This window comes from Opisthocomus hoazin, chromosome 7 (assembly GCF_030867145.1).
Source record: "Opisthocomus hoazin isolate bOpiHoa1 chromosome 7, bOpiHoa1.hap1, whole genome shotgun sequence".
NCBI lineage: Eukaryota > Metazoa > Chordata > Aves > Opisthocomiformes > Opisthocomidae > Opisthocomus > Opisthocomus hoazin.
In genome coordinates, this window is record NC_134420.1 from 16590857 (window position 1) to 16608120 (window position 17264).

Sequence of the window (17264 nt, forward strand, 5' to 3'; positions counted from 1 at the left end):
GGTGGGTGTCTCTTCATTTCTTTGTACCTCATTGGGAAACCATCTGACATTATTAGCTTGAACATTATTAGCTTAAGAGGAGAGCTGTTAGCTGAGCTTATTCGCAAAGCTGGGGAATTCTGTGAGAGAAGAAGTTTGAAATGGATTCCTCGTCCTTCATCTGCATCCTCCATCAGTCAGCTGAATGAGATTGATGGCTAAACCAGCCAGAAACTCTACAGATTGTTAGTGGCTGAGGACAGCAATCATTTTGTAGTTATACTTGGCTGCAGTCTTAAGTTGGTGGAAAAAAAATTACCAATAGAGCAGTAAGCCACTTCTAAAGCAGGCCCACCATCTCATCATCATTATTTGTGCATGTTCTCTTCTGATGGGCAAAGGCTGCCACTCATCCCAGGGAGCTGAGCTTATCAGCTGGAGCTGCTGCATGCTGTTCTGCAGGGAAGAGAGTCACGTGCCTACCAGCTGGGTGGTGCTGTAAGAAGACACTTTGATTAGAAATAAGACAGGCTGTATATTTTGATATGTATAACAGGTGGATAATCTATGACAAACAAAAATTTGATTAAACAGACTTTGCTTCTGTGTAATTAAAACATGGGAAGTTTACCCTAGAATGTAAATGCCTCTGAGTCGCTGATTCTCCTTTGTTAGCTACCTTCTCTAGAAAGTGCTCAGTCTTGATTGACATCTTATCTCTGTCTCTGACTTTGTGAGGGCTCTCTGAGGATGTATTCTTAAGGAGCGTTGCTTTTAAAGAGAGGAGAGTCATTTGGTATGGGAATTACAGACTTCAAAAAATGGCATTTCTGTGAGAAGTAGAACTATTGAGGGCTGCTATCGAGTGTGAGAGAGATGATTGTGTTACCTGATGTCTGATTTATATGGGCACCAATTAGAGCTTTTCCCGTAGCGGTGCCGTTCATACAGTCTCTTTCCTGTGTAGATTCTGATGTCTAATAGGGGTTGGGGATCGTGCTGCAGTCTTATCTCCCAGTGAAGGCATTGCTAAGGGCTACATTTTCTACCTAAATGCGTACCTTCTGAAAACCTTTAGAAAGTTAATCACTTTGAAAGGGTGCATATCTGTCAAATCAGGCTAACAGTGACAAATGGACTCATGAGTTATTCGTGGGATACTCAGCCAACACAGTTCAATTTCATAATCTTTTCCTTAGGAAACCAGGCTCAGAAGACTTTTAATAGAGGAGAAAAAAACGCCTTAAAGTTGACTATATAATAGATACCATCTTCAAATTGCTTGCTGTGGGCCAGTTTCTGCTTCCCTTTCTCATGACAAAGAGTAGCTTCATTGCTTTAGGTGAGTTTGATAATGTATTGATATGCTTTTTGGGCATGAGTATTGGCCAGGACTGAGCACCTTGCCTTGTAAGTTTTGCTGTCAAGTATATCCACTGTACCTAATTCAGACTTACTGGTAGTACAGAAAACTGAGGAAACCCATCAGTGGGTAAACCCACAGGATATGGCATGCTGCAGTTGTGGAGAAACTGGCCTTTTTAAAGCAAGGAGTGAAATGGCTGCAAACATCACTCCCTCTTCTGGACAGTGACAGATACTGAATCTATTGCAGCCAATACTTTGAACTATACAGAGCAAGACAGAAGGCAGATGAAATAATTTCCATCGTTATTCCTCCTCCTCGATGTCTTGGCTTGAAGATGTTTGAAGGCTAGCCAGTGCTTCTTTCTTACACATGATTTCTTGATCTATGAGAGATCTGTTTCTTGATCTTGAGCTATGATCAATGTAACTGCCACAAAATATGGTGTCACGTCACGGTTTACTCTGTGAGTGTATTAGATCCTTTTCACCCCCTTTGGACCTTTATTTTAGAGTATTAACCTTCTGACCAGGGCTTCTTTGCAACTGTGTACCCACAGAGTATCTAGAAGAATAAATCTCAATTTGTCTCCACACACTACTGATTCAAACGTGATAGCTATTGATACTGCTATGTGGTTTATTTATTTATAACATAATTTTTGGCTAAGGTAGCAAATCCGTACAAGTTTCTATATGAATAATATACAGTATCTATATAAAATATATAAAGACACTTCTTTCTGGTATTTATAGTGTAAAGTGAGCACTGCTAGGTCAAAAATGAAATGTGCAGTTCGATGGAATGACTTCTGCATGTTCACATGGATTGGAGACAGTAAATTGTCTTTCTTAGTACTGTCCTGTAATTGTTTCTCTAGGAAATGTTAAACCATCACAAGATGCAACAGAAGTAAATGAAATTGAAATTGCAGTCTGTAATTAGACTGTCATACTGTAATGCTTCTTAGATCTGTCTTCAACAGAAAAACTAACACCCTCCAAAAAACCCTCCCAACCTGCTTCAAGTGTGAATACGTGCAGAGCCTTATAATTTAACATGATTCAACTGAGGCTTGTTCTGATGATGCCATACATTTGAAATAATAGTTTGGATGAGACAGAAGTTTGCTGTACAAGGACAAAGGACGAGAATGACTCGGTCTTGTAAGTTTTTGTACACAGACTTTCAAGACTTCTGGGTGCTTGTTTTGTTGGGTTTTTGTGTTGGTTTTTTTTTTCCTGCTTGCTTTTTTGGTTTGCTTGTATAGCCTTTTTTATTCTTTCCTTGGCCACAATACCTTTGTTCTCAAGGACTTCCAAAATAGTGCAGCAGCAGCTATTGCTCTATGTTGTCTTATTCTTGGAGTCCCTCTGAGCTGTATGCTTAAGGGGAAGCTCTAGATCCAGATCAGTTTGATCCATACTGGCTTATTATATTATTATTTTGTCTACTCTTGTTTCTGCTCTGCATGTTATGCCATACTTGATTATCTGCTCTTCTCAAACATCTTAATGTTTTCACTCAGTCCATCCTTTACAGGAAAATCCTGGTTGCTAAATCTTCACTCTTCCCTCCAGCTGTATTTTGTAAACTCCTTTTTGAGAAATCATCTGCTGTGATTTCTGTAAACGCTGCATCTGATGACCACGAAATGATAGTGATTTACTAGTGCTGATTTTGTTTATTACACATGTTCACTGTGCATACCAATTAATCCGTGCTGGCTCTTATTTAATGCTTTTCCTCCTGCAGCACCCCATGCTTACACATTTGTTTACATGAGGTGTTCAGGGAAGAACCTTTTTTCCTTCTGTATATCATTCCTGGCACTATCAGTGGGGACTTTGATAACGTAGAGGCCTCTTGATGTAACTTACAGTAGGTGTGAGCTTTCTTGGCTTCCACTTGTAGTCATTAGTAGATGCTTTATTGGTAAAACTACTGTCTGCTCCCACTCCATTCAAAAGGACAACTGTCTTCCCCCTGTGCCTAACAGGGTTTAGTCTGAGACTAGGAGAACAAGGAAAACTGTGCTGTGAGGAAGGGAAATCCAACCAACCATCTGCCCTTCATGTAGATGTCCGTTTGCACTTTATTTTTCCATGTGAAGTTCACTTTCTTTTGCTCTATATAGCTTTTCTTTGTCACAGTGACCAACTTTAATGATCAAACAGCCAGCACAGGGTACAATACTTGGAATTAAACAACTTAAGTCTCTTATTTAAAACTGGCTTAGCACTTAGGAGCAACAGTCTCACTGACTTAAAAAAATGCTGTGTGGCAGGTGTATGGTGGGATTACAAAGCTTTTGTGTAAACTCCAGTTACACCAGCAAAACTCTGCTTGTGGCAAGAAAGCATTTTTGGTTCAGAGGACTGGTGCAGGCTGTAATGGCAAAAAGTGCTTTTGCTAGTGTTAGTTGTTCCCTCAGTAGGGGCTCTGCTGACATGCTGACAATTTTTTTTTTTTATCCCACAAGGCTTAAGAGGCGTTGGACAGCACTGGACCCAAAGAGGCAGAATGGAGCCAGCTAAAGGGAGGGTGAATGTTGGTTGTAGGAAATGAGATTTTGTCGGTGGTCAGTGGCTGTAGGTTTAAACTATGAGCAGCACGAGGAGGCCCTACCGTCTGAGCTGCGAGCAAGGTGCTTCCCCCGGGAGCAGAACGGAGGGGTGAGAGCTTAATCTCTAAGGAAAGATAGCAGCGAGCAGCTGCTGCGGCAAAATTAGACAGTGGCTCCAGCTTGTGTTATACCTCCTCCTTCTTTCTCTAATTGCCAGTTGTTTTGTCCTTGTTGTCTACGCAATATTATGAGGGAGAGCACAGAGAAGGAGCTAGATCTCAATATGTTCATTCACTTCTCTGTGAGCACCAAGACCAGGGACCTCTTCGAACTGCTGTGCTTGGAAAGGCTTCCTCCGCAGGATACAATCTCGTGGGCTTCAAACCTTCTAAGGGCTTTTTTCCCCTCCACTGCTGTGGTCTCCTGTCTCCCAGTAGTGGTACCTGCAATTTCTGGTCTTGTTGCAGTTCCTGTGACAACCTGGGGAGTCACATGTAGTAGCAGGAAGGGTACAAGTCTCCTTGGGAAACACCATACATGAGTGTACATTCCCTCAGTATTCACCACTGGCTATTATGAAGGTATATACGGGCTGAGATGGACTTATGGGTCTTTTATAAAGCAGAGCTCTGGTTTGTCTTGAACCACTTAAGCATTCAAAAAAAACATCTTGGTTGTCTTTCAATAGCAATTTTTTAACATCCCCTCCCCCTACCCCAGTGGAAACTACACTTTTACATGTGGTTATTCATGACCATTTTGTTACGTTACTTTATTTTAAAGTCGCTCTACAAACTGACCTTAAGTTACATCCTATCCACCACAGTGCTCCTGTCAGGTTTGTAGAAGTTTGTAAATGGGCTGCCTTCGTATTGGCCAACTGAGGATTTGTACTTTTGTTTTGTAAGTGACATTTAGCACAAATTGTTTACTTATGTCTGAATAAATCTTTTCACTAATCCATTTGTGGCAGCATGGGAAGGAGCTGAGGTGACATGTTTGATACAATTTTCTTCAACAAAACAACTGGAACTCTGGATGTGAATTGAGTTCCACTGCCACTTGCAATCTGTTACGAGCTCCCACCCTTGAAGGCCATCCACCATCTACTTTGTACTTGTTACATCCATGCAGAATGTTGTTTTAGAATGACTTCGCAAACTAAGACAAAGAACCCAGAAATGGTCTAATGCATCCTATGTACACACACTGCTGCTACCAAAAGATATACTGAAGCATCTCTGGGCATGGAAAAGCAGACATGATTTTGTTGTTTATTCATGGGTCACTCCACGACCTCCAACCACAAGACTTTTTCAATTTTGTAGTGTACTACTACTTTTCTGATGTTTGCAAGCCTCAAACTGTGTAGCAATAACAGTCTGGTGCAAAAAAAGAGGCGACCTTGAGAGGTTTTTGGCTCGTCTTTCAGTACAAAGAAAACCAGGAACAATTTGATTGTGCATGAGTCCATTCATTGTAGCCATGTGTGTTATAACCAGTAAGAGCGCATTTTCAGTTTTTTGTTGTTCCGTGTCTTTTGTGAGCAGTGGGATTCGGTTTATACCATGGAGAACATACTGATTGTATCTTGTGCTGTTTTGGTGCCCTTGCCCTCCTCTCCCAGTGGCAGATGTGATAAGGGGTCTCTGTATCTTGGTTGGTGTGCTTGAGCTTGGTGTCACAGCATGGAGCACCCAGGCAAGCAAATCCTCTTTGTAGTCAGGCTGTTGCCTTCCTGGTGCTTCTCACTACGGAAAGCTGAAACTAGAGGTATATGTGATCACAGTGTTTCTGGCAGCCAAAGTGGGAAGTGTCTGTAACACTCCAGGCTAAACTTTTGTGTCCGTTTTCCATGTCAGCGTCGCTGCGTTCTGCAAAGGCATGATAACATGGCAGCAACACAACAGGCCTTTCAGGGGGATCATGTGGCAAGTAAAATTACTGCTCCAGTGCCACAGGGAGGTCTCAGGTTCAAGTTGGAGACAAAGAAACAGTGTAGCAAGTTAGGCTGTATTTATCTGAAATAAGCATCATTGAAATCCTGTGTGTAATTTATGGCAACTTCCGTTCGTATCCCTTGGGTAAATTCACTCAGGACCTGAAATGTTTTTACCATACTCTTATCAGTCTTCTTCAATATGCTCTTGCATGTTAGTTACAGCATATATCCCTTCTCTCTCTTGAATTTCCATTTATAAATAGGTTTTAGGTAGATAATTCTTGGAGAAAAATCAATTAACAATCGCTGAGAAAAAATACCATGTTCCTAAGGAGAGCGCGTGTCTCCACTTACAGTACTGGTTAAATTGTAATCCAGAAAGAACGCAGACTGAACAGTCCCATTTTTTTCCACTGCTGACACTAAAGGGGTGTTTCATTACTGTAGATGAAATTCTGGCGTTTTCCAAGTACTTAATTTCTCTCTGCATTTGTTTCTCAGCAAATGCTCCATAGGCTTTTCAAAATTAAGGAACTGGTCCTTCTTCAAGCACAGGTTTTGTTTTCCTTTGCTTTCTTAGCTACTGGTACCTTCCTCTAAGATTCTACTTGCTCGACACAAAAGTTGCAGTGAGTTATTATTTTGAGGCTAGAACTGGAAATACTAAATGCTTTGTCACTGCAGTTGAAATTTCTTTCTGCAAAATAATATCCAACCCATTCAATTCCTGGCTTAGTATTTTTAGCACAAGCTGCTTACAGTTGCATGCCACCTTCTCGGTAATAGCAGTGTGGATTTCCCTGTGCATGTGTTAGGAGCGGTCCCTTTTGCAACCTAATCCATTTTAGTAACTTCATAATTCTGATGTGAAATTATGAAAACAGCAGAAGAGCCTTCATTATAAATCTCACCCCTACTAGCTGGAGGAGTGTATCTATCCATCTATCCATCTATCCATCTATCCATCTATCCATCTATCCATCTATATTGTACTTTGTTGTCCCCTGTGCTGGGCACTTGTACCCTGTTTTCCACTGACTCCAAACAGAACTGCTCAGCTAAGAAATCTGAAGTTCTCTGGCACGTTGTTCTTCAGACTGGTTGTACTTTTTCATGTCAGTCGATTTCTTTCTAAAATAAAGTGTTTCTCCTTTTCTTTTCATTAGGTTTTACAACTTCTGTAAACATCTCAGTAAATATTCTCAGTCCCTATGGGATTTACCTTTGACCCAGGGTTCATTTGGATTATGAAATTGTTTGTGACACCAAAAGCACACCCTTGCATCGTTTTCTCCCTGGTGTACTTTTGTTCAGAAAACATGTGTGTGAGGATGGGCATATTTCAGTGATGATATTACAACTCCCTGGCATATATGTAGGATGGAAGGTTACAAAGGAGAAGAAAGAAAAAGTTGAAAGCAGTAAGGGATGTTGTACTGTATACCATTTGGTGTAGCAAGTGCACTTGCCCTCCATCACATGGCCGAGCAGCTGCACAAATGCTCCATCCTGCTGGTGAGATCTGAGCCAGACCTTGGTGCTTTAGAATCACGTTTGATCCCATCAATACCTGGTTTTGGATTGCTTCCCTTTGCTTACTGCTTGGAGTTAATGCTCTTTGTGCATCATCTCTTTTGTCCTAACTAGCAATGCTCTGTTAACTTCTTTTTTTAATTCCAGCCACATGTCGAGGTTTGGGGTTTTTTTTCCCCCCCTTTTATCATGTCTGTAAAAGTGAAAATACTCTGTGGCCACGTGGTGTCTATGGGCTGGGGACTCTGCAGGATTCACACAGTTTTGGCACGTGCTTTGCTGTCTGCTGGTATAATAGGAGCTGTTAGGTTGCACAGCAAGTTATAGGCTTCAGTCCCCATTATGCTCAGTAAAACAGCCATCTTTTTCTCATCATCATAGATATCATTAGCTATTATGTACTGTTTCAGTTGCTCAACAGAGGTGTCAAATCTTCCACTGAATTACCAAACAGGTCCATTTTCCCCAAACATCAATCCAATTTAACCCTTTATCTGACTACATGGCAGATTACTCACAGATCCAGTGCTGCACAGAGTAGTTCTAGTTTGATTTTGGTTTTATCTCTGCAGCTACACCCTGCTTTGTTCTGTTCCCAAATTAGATTTTTGCCCCTGTTGCCAAATGCTTTGTCCATTCTTTCTAAACAATACTCAATAAACAATAAACTGGGGAAGCTGCAGGGGCACAGTTGGTTTCCCAATAGCTGTGGTGTGTTAATTAGATGCAAACCTTTAACCCTCAGCTACCCATGGACTCTGCTGCAATGTTTATGTGGCTTCTGCTGCACAAGACAGCACAGACAGTGCCAGAGGGCTCAGATGGTGCTTAAAACCCTGTCACTGTGCTACATTGGGTTGTCCAGCCTGTAGCTGCTGAGCCACAGGCACAGGTGCCTTATAGTTGCTACTGCAGGGGTTGTCATGGGGCAGAAGGGATGCCAGCATTGCTAAAGTGGCTCTGGGACCCTTATATACCCTCAGCTCAGCCCCAGCCTCCAAGAAAGCAGTGAAACCAGGTGGAAACCCGTGCCATTGCTGTGAAACACATATAAGGACTGGCAGCTGCCATAGGAAAGCAGCCCTTGCGTCCCGCCATGTGCCCAGGCAGCAAACAGCACCACGGGAGCATCACGGCAACACAGGCTGCTACCATGGGACTAGCAGACCTTGCATGACCTGGAATTTTGCAGACGTGCAGCATTTTGCTTGATCAGGAGCTCGTTGCCTTACCAGATGAATGTGCCTAATTGCTATTTCCTGAACAGACACAGATCAGTGATATCTAATGAAGGTGGAGACGTGGGAAAGGAGGAGGCAAAGTTAAGGAACTGTCTTTGGATTTTGCAGAGTCAAACATAACCATGGCTTAAACATATTTTAATATCCAGCACCTTTCACTATAACTGAGCACATTTAGTGAAACCATATCTGATGATAGGAGGGGAAGTCTGACAGTAAAAACCTGCGTGGACAAATGCCTGCATGGACTAGCTCTTACACGTAAGGAACTACAATATATCAATCACAACCCCCATTACAAAATCAGGAGCACTGACCAAGCTAAAAAGCACATGCAAATCGGACTCACTGTGGACAATGTTCACTGACCTGACTCTCACGTGCCTCCTGGATTTAGACTCCAGACACATAGGGCTTATGTCAAGTCAGGTCTGCTCAGTTTGAAGATGAGGAATGCAGCAATTGATGATACCAGCTGAAGGATGCTTCTGCCAGACAACTCAGTCACTAGTTCCTGTCTGTACCAGCAAATAGGCGTCCATTAAGGGGTTGATAAAACTCCTCCTAGCACAGGTCAGTGCTCACTTTTAAGGGCCAAGTTGGTAAGATACTTGAATGGTTTACGGGTAGAGTGCCCTGTTTGCCAAAACATTCCCTGCTCTGCAATGTTAAAGAAAAGACAATTTCTAAAATTCCTTGCCAATAATCAAGAAATAGCTGAAGACAAGGACAGAATACCCACTAGTGAACTACAGGAAAAATAGACCAAAATGGAAGAGGTACATTTTGGATACTTTCAGGGTATTAGGGGTCTTGAATAAAAAAAAAAAAAGGCTGGGGGGTTGGGGGTGGAAGGCATAGGCCCAGAAATAGAAGCAATAAAGGTCTGTATATTGGTATGAGAAGCTCTAGTGCTAAAACAGATGAGTCGAAATACCTGACAGTAAAAGAGGGCTTTGACAAAAGAAGCACTTCCTGAGCATGGCAGAGTGACAAAAATCAATGGATGCTATTCAGGAAGGAGAGATTAGGTCATAACCACTGGGAAGGTTACTCTACTGAAAGATCCCTGTAACCTACCATGACAATATTATTGACTGAACAGAGGGAACTGTATCTTCAAAACTACAGAGCTACAAAGTCTCCAAGCTATAAGAGTACAAGTCTTCTGGAAAAATTACTATCTTAACCTCCAGAGCTGGCACAAATTGCCAGCAAAATCCTGATCTTACTGGAATCTGTGGAGCTTCTCACACTGCTGTGGAGCTTTCAGCAGAACTGAAACACCATTCTGGGCTTTACATACATAGTCTTAACATCCCCAGATAAGACAACCATAAATGTTCTGGAATAGTTGCCAATTTTAGGTTTTCTGCACCTTCTCCTGAGGTGTCTGGCATGGGCTTTGGATTATACAATGCTTGTCTGATTAAGGGCAGTAATGCTTGTGTGATGAAACATGAATGCCAAATAAATAAAATGAAAAAGGCTGAGGATATAGCTGATGTGGATTCAGAACAATCATAATAACAATAAAAATCAGTTGCAATAAAACCATCCAAAGGAAATGTTTAAATTGACTCCTGCAGATAAAGAGAAGGAAGACATTCACATGGGCAACCACTTCTGCAAAGGCAGAGTCAATAGCAAACCTTCCTTAGGATATTTTCCCTAAGGACGATGAAGAGAAGCTGAAGTCAATAAGGAAAATGCTGGGTAAAAGACACAGAATCAAGGCCATTCAGAGTAGCAAGCAGGCATCCGAGCATGCTGCAGCAGCACCACTTGCTCTGCTCAAAGATCTGCTGAGAAGAAACCACTGTGCAGGCAAGAGCTGTGATAAGTACTGTTGATGAAAGATTTGGAAATTATAAATAAGAACAGTGCTTTGTAAGACATACAAATGAAAGTTACACTTTCTGATTGTGAATGATACATGCAAATTCCCACATGGGTCCTCAGTGCTCTTGTCCTCCCCCACTGTCTCAACACATACGTCTACACATGCATGAAATCCTCCTGCTACCCACAATTTCTTTGGGCAATGAGTGATGGCAAAAGGGCCTGGCTCCAACAGCCCTAGCTAGTGACATAATTTCTCAGTAATCACAGCTGCATCATATGCACAACTGAAAAAGCATGGTTCCTATCACAGTCCTCTCCATGGCACTTCCACCCAGACATGACATAACTGAAAGAACCGGGAAGAATGCTCCACAGGAACTTCAAAGACAAGACATTTGCCTTTCACAACCCAGTGACCCACAGCTTCTGAAGACTATACAAATCACATAGAAGGGGGGATGGGAGCAGCCCCATGCACATCAACAACCACTTTCACTTGCAGGAAAAAAAACTCACCTTGCAGTCTACTAACATCAAATGCTGCCAAAAGATCAAAACTAAGCATTTGTTAGAGACTTGCACCAAATATGACAATGCTACCACCTCTGTCTCTGGTATGCTATTTGACAGGCATGTGCTCCTTCAAAACACTCAATCTGAAGTGGGGACAGCAAGGACAGAGATTTCCAAATTTATGCTACAATTTTATATTGTTTCTGTAAAGCTGCTTTCACATTTTATGAATTTGGTCAAATAACTCATGAGTAAACATTTTTAATAGCTTATTCAGCTCTGCCTGATACCAGAATTAAACTCTCCCAGTTGTATGATCCTTTTGTGAGGCTTACAGATAGTAGATTAGAAGGAACTGTTAAAAACTTGGGATCAAAGGTAATTAAAAAAGATTGCCATGTATAAACAATATCTAGATTACTGCACAGACTCTCTGGAGTGTCAAGGAAAGCTATAAAGTTCAAGCCAATAATACAACTTCCTGCTTAATTAATAACATTTTCAAAAGAAGTAGGCAGCAAGTTTAGGGCGCCCTAGAAGAGTGCACCTACCAATTACAAAGACAAACAACCAGGGCAGAGTGGAAGACTGCTCATTAATAACATTTCCTTGGTGATAAAATCCTCTTGGGGGTACACAGGTCCTCTGGTTCAATGGCCCCAGGTACTTCTTCTGAAGACCCGGGAAAGTACAGTCTATACAAATGAAGCAAGAAAAAAGAAAACCCGAAAATCCCTGTCAACACTATCTACACAACTGCAAGATTCAACTGAACAATGAACCCACCAGTGTGTATCCGCATGAATAACTTCAGAGACAGAGTCAATTGCCAACAGAGGCAGAAGAGCAAAAACTGAGGTGAGAAAGGGGAAGTCCCAAGGCAGGGGCGTGTGGAGGGTACATGGATGCCTGCCAGCCCAGCAACACCCACAGAAGCAGTGTAAAAGCGGTATTTCTCCATTGTAGGTCATTTTGTAAAACTGCAGATTTATTCTTCTTAGATTATGAAAGTTACTCAGATTATTCAAGACACAAGAAGTCCAAATCTTCTGCAGCTGTTTTGTAAGCAAAGCCTATTTGCTAGTTTTCAAAAAAAACAACGCCAATATGAGGTGCAGCAGCAGGCACAGAGATGGGAGCTGAAAACTAAATGCAATCTGCTAAAAGGTTACCACAGTGTTACGAAAAAACTCAGTCTTGCTTTGACATTCTCGGGGCTTTTCTCACTTCGAAAAAGGGACTTGATCAGACAACTAGAAGCAGAGCATCTAAGACTACTGAAATTACTTCAGCCTTCTGCCTTTCACATAAATCCTGGATTATATGACACCACACATGGCATGGTTAACGCTTCTGCTCAGTCTTGACAATTGCTAAAAGAATCACATGAGCCTGGGGTGTGAGAGGTGAGGACCCGCTTTCTTGGATCCATGTCACAGCTCTCTTGTTCAAGGGCAAAGCTCCTCCCGTCTTCTGCAAACAGAAGTAGAATCATAGAATCATAGGTTGAAAGAAGACCTCTAAGATCATTAAGTCCAACCATCCACCCAACACCACCATGCCTACTAAACCATATACCGAAGTGCCACATTTACATGTTTTTAAACACCTCCAGGGATGGGGACTCAACCACCTCTCTGGGCAGCCCGTCCCAATGCCTGACCGCTTTTTCAGTAAAGACATTTTTCCTAATATCCACTCTAAACCTCCCCTGACGCAACTTGAGGCCATTGCCTCTCGTCCTATCACTAGTTACTTGCGAGAGGAGACCAACACCTGCCTCACTACAACCTCCTTTCAGGTAGTTGTAGAGAGTGACAAGGTCCCCCCTCAGCCTCCTCTTCTCCAGACTAAACAGACCCAGCTCCCTCACCACTCCTCAGAAGACTTGCTCTCTAGACCCCTCACCAGCCTCGTTGCCCTCCTCTGGACACTCTCCAGCAACTCAATGTCCTTCTTGTAGTGAGGGGCCCAAAACCGAACACAGTACTCCAGGTGCGGCCTCACCAGTGCTGAGTACAGGGGCACAATCACTTCCCTACTCCTGCTGGCCACACTATTCCTGATACAAGCCAGGATGCCTTTGGCCTTCTTGGCCACCTGGGCACACTGCTGGCTCATGTTCAGCCCGCTGTCAACCAGCACCCCCAAGTAGGGGGCATGGATCAGAAGAAGTTGTAACTGACTGAAGAGCCTGATGAGAGAGACTTGGAATAAAACTTCAAAGGACCTAAAAGATGTTCAGCTGTAATGGAAATTCAACAGCCCATGGATATTTAAGTCATATGAGTTCTTTTGAACACACCAGGCTTAAAATTGCCACTATCATAAAATCTCCACAGTACAGATGACTCAGTCATTCTCTATCATACAAATTTTATAATAATTAACGACCAAGTAGTGGAAACTTCTTGAAGAAGTTAAGAAATGCACAGGCTCTTCAGACCTCCTCTTTTTTCTGTCCTCCTACCATATGTGTATAACTGTACACTCTAAATGTCATAGACCCAAAGCACAACTCTTTTGGAATCCCTTCACTTCCAGCTACAACATGTGACAATGTTTCTTCTCTTCTGGCACACCTATTAACCACCTAATAGCCTGAAATGGCTGCTATTACATAATTGAGTTTGTCAGGAAATATTGTTTTCCAAAAGGCTAAAATGTCTGCTCTGCTGAATATTGTCACATTTTATATCAAAGAAATTTTTAAAAATCATGTCTTCAATTTTAAGTAGAACAGTAAATTAAGAAAATTCTACAAGTAAAGCCAGTCTAAAGTACTACTGTATTTCATTCTATTTAACCCCCCTTCTTTAAAAGCAACGTCTGTATTAGACAACACAATTTTACAGTTTCACACCTAGTGACATGCAGTTAAGGTATCTGACACAAGCTGAATGACTTTCCAGCAAGGGAGATGAGCATTGGGTCCTGCAGCACAAGCAAATGCGGTGATGCTGGCTGTGCAGAGGCCTAAACTGAGTTCACCATATTGATTATAAAGCAACTATGTAAAAACAAGGATTTTCTTTGACGATATTACTCAAGTGGTTTTCACAGAATCACAAAATGTTCGGGGTTGGAAGGGACCTCTGTGGGTCATCTAGTCCAACCCCCCCTGCCGAAGCAGGGTCACCTACAGCAGGCTGCACAGGACCTTGTCCAGGCGGGTCTTGAATATCTCCAGAGAAGGAGACTCCACAACCTCCCTGGGTAGCCTGTTCCAGGGCTCTGTCACCCTCAGAGTGAAGAAGTTCTTTCTCATGTTCAGATGGAACTTCCTATGCTTCAATTTGTGCCTGTTACCCCTTGTCCTGTCGCTGGGCACCACTGAAAAGAGTTTGGCCCCATCCTCCTGACACCCACCCTTGAGATATTTATAGGCATTTATAAGGTCCCCTTATAAATTGTTTTCTGAGAACAAAAGTATTTCTATGTCTCAGGTATTGTTTTTAATTTGATAGTAGAGGGAAGCTGTTTATTTCAAATCTTCTCAGACTTCCCCAGTAATGTCAGAGATCATCTTCTATTTTATCGAAAAGAGTTTCAAATATAGTTCCACAGTAAGTAAAACAGCGTAGTTTGTGAATTTCTTCCCTAACAGGTAACCTGCCCAAATGTCTACTAACATTTTCTATTCCACCATCTATGGATCTTCGTAAAGCAATTATTTTGTATTGTATCCCTCTTATATACACAATGTCTCCTGCAATTCCCATCTCTTTTCTTGTATTTCAAGGAAATTGATATGATCTTCTCTTAATATCCCTAAATAGTCATATAACTTAATCCATATTTTTTCCCCCTAGAACAAAATATGCCTGTCCAATACATACACCTGCTGTTCTGGTGTAATCATCTTGGTCCTGTACTTGCAGTACCGCAGGGAGGCTCTGTTTTCTTTCCTTCTTGCCATCGCCTGTACGGAGGTACCACGATCGACTGGCACAAGGACGTGGCACCAGCCTGAAAGCCACAACACATATAATGAAACTGCGTGTCAAGAGTGCACAGCAGAGTTGCAAAGGGTCTCCAAAATTTTACAGTACAGATGGCCCCAGGTGGCAGAGCTGCCTATAGCTGCAACAGTCTGAATAATAGGGAAGCCCCAGACTCCTCCTTTCTTGCTGCTCTTCCACAAAGTGATTCCAGCTTCTGAGAAACCCTGGTGTTGTCTTCAGCTGTTCCTTATATCTGTGTTCCCATTACAGTAAGACTCTGTGTCACTCAACAAACAGAAATACTGTAGCCTTAAAATCAGATACAGCTGGAGAAAAAATGAACGAGCTTTTTTTCATATAAGTCCCTAATGAAGAAATTGCACAGCCAAAACCAAATCTATGGGGTTTTTTTGTCATGTCCGTGTCATGTGTCCGTTCCCCTGTCCTTTATCAGTCACTCTAATAAAAGCTGGCATTTTTTCTTACATTCTTGCTCCACAGATAGTCCATAGGCTATCATGGCTGCATCACCCACTCTGCTTCTGCATAGATAGACAAATTTGTGTGGAAGTTTCCTTGCAACATATTTTTACTAAAGTGAAGGCCCACCTCCTGCCCGGGGACTCATTCAGGTTTGCCAGAGGCAGCATCCTGGAGGACACTCTTTTCATTTTCCCTAGATTACTGCCTGAAATATGACGTAAGAAAAACCTTGCAGATATTTTCTGCATTAAATAAAGAGCTTTCCCCATAAATTTAAATCTCCTATAGCTTACTTCTTATGATTCAGTAGTGAGTTATATTTAGTTTGTATTTTGTAATTAGAGGGCAGAACAGTTGGCAAACCCTCTGTTTAAAGTGAAGTATACCAAGTAACCCAGAGTGCCTAGTTGTTTTGGTTTCGGCTGCCGCCGGCAACAAAAGCACCACGCGACCGCCTCTCACCCCGCCACGGTGCGGAGGAGAATGGAAAGAAACAGGCAGAAACTGGTAGGTCGGGATAAGGGCAGTTTAACAGAACAGCAAAACAGAGGGAACAGTAACAACAACGATACAGATAAGGAGAAAACACAGAACAAACCGCACAACCCCACAGAGCCGCTCTCCTGGACAGGACCGGCGCCGCACGCTCCCGAGCCGTGAGAGAGTTCCCACCGCGCCGCCCCCTCCCCCCCCACCGGAACCCAGCATGACGGCACATGGTATGGAATACCGGGCTCTGTTTGGCCAGGTTGGGGTTGGGTCAGCCCACCTGGCTGTGCCCCTTCCTGGATTCTGGTGAAAATTAACCCTGTCCTGGCTGAACCCAGGACATTATCCACCCCTTATTCCATACCATCTACGTCATGCCCAGGTCCCCCATTGTCCAGGTGATCACCACCACTTCTCCTGTCTCCAGATATCATTCCCTTAGTCTATGGATCACCACTCTAAAGTGTCCGCGGAGTTCATTTAAACCATGACTTCAGGCTCCATCTGTCGTAATGGTCTTCCGTGGCAGGAGAGGTGACATGTGGTGATTGGCGGTCACTTGCTGCATCTGGAGCTCATGGCTGATGTATCTGGTGCGGCCCGTGCCCACAGTCTGCAGGTTGGAGACGTCGATCTTGATGAAGTTGCTGTGTGCCAGTTGTTGAAAACCAGGTCCAGTTCCATCATCGCTCTGCTCTGCTAGGTTTTCATCAAAAAAGTCCATCCTTCTTTAATCTGGATGATTCTTACTATGCTACTACTGGTATAACATATGACAATTATAACAGTGATAACAGACAGTGACAGGGTTATTTAACAATTAACTGTATACAATTTATTTATGGACTATTCTCACCCAAAATCAAATCCCCATGAGGTACACATCGGACTTCCCCATCCTTCCGCATTACCCACTAGGTACACCCAGGTCCTTGAGCAAAAGCAATCCCACGGATGGGCTTGCCTTTGCCCAAGGCAGGACTCACCCAAACTGTCTTCCCTAACATGTTCCGCATGTGCACTACAGGGACTTTATCCCCTTCTACGGGGCGCTGAGGTTTTGACTGGGCAGGACCAGCCCGGTTGGTGGACCCTCTGGTGTTAACCAATCAGGTGGCCTTTGCTAAATGAGTATCCCAATTTTTGAAAGTCCCACCCTCCATTGCCCTCAAAGTGGTTTTTAGCAGCCCATTGTACCGTTTGATCTTTCCAGAGGCTGGTGCATGGTAGGGGATGTGACACACTGACTCGATACCGTGTTCTTTGGCCCAGGTGTCTATGAGGCTGTTACGAAAGTGAGTCCCGTTGTCCGACTCAGTCCTTTCGGGAGTGCCATGTCGCCACAGGACTTGTTTTTCCAGGC

The 17264-nt window shown here is 42.9% G+C and overlaps 1 protein-coding gene across 3 annotated transcripts in view; it reads left to right on the forward strand.

Annotated features, from left to right (window-relative positions):
• TSPAN4 (tetraspanin 4) overlaps positions 1-17264 on the forward strand; it is a 365256-nt gene that overhangs the window by 95123 nt on the left and 252869 nt on the right. The gene's annotated exons all lie outside the window — the stretch shown is intronic.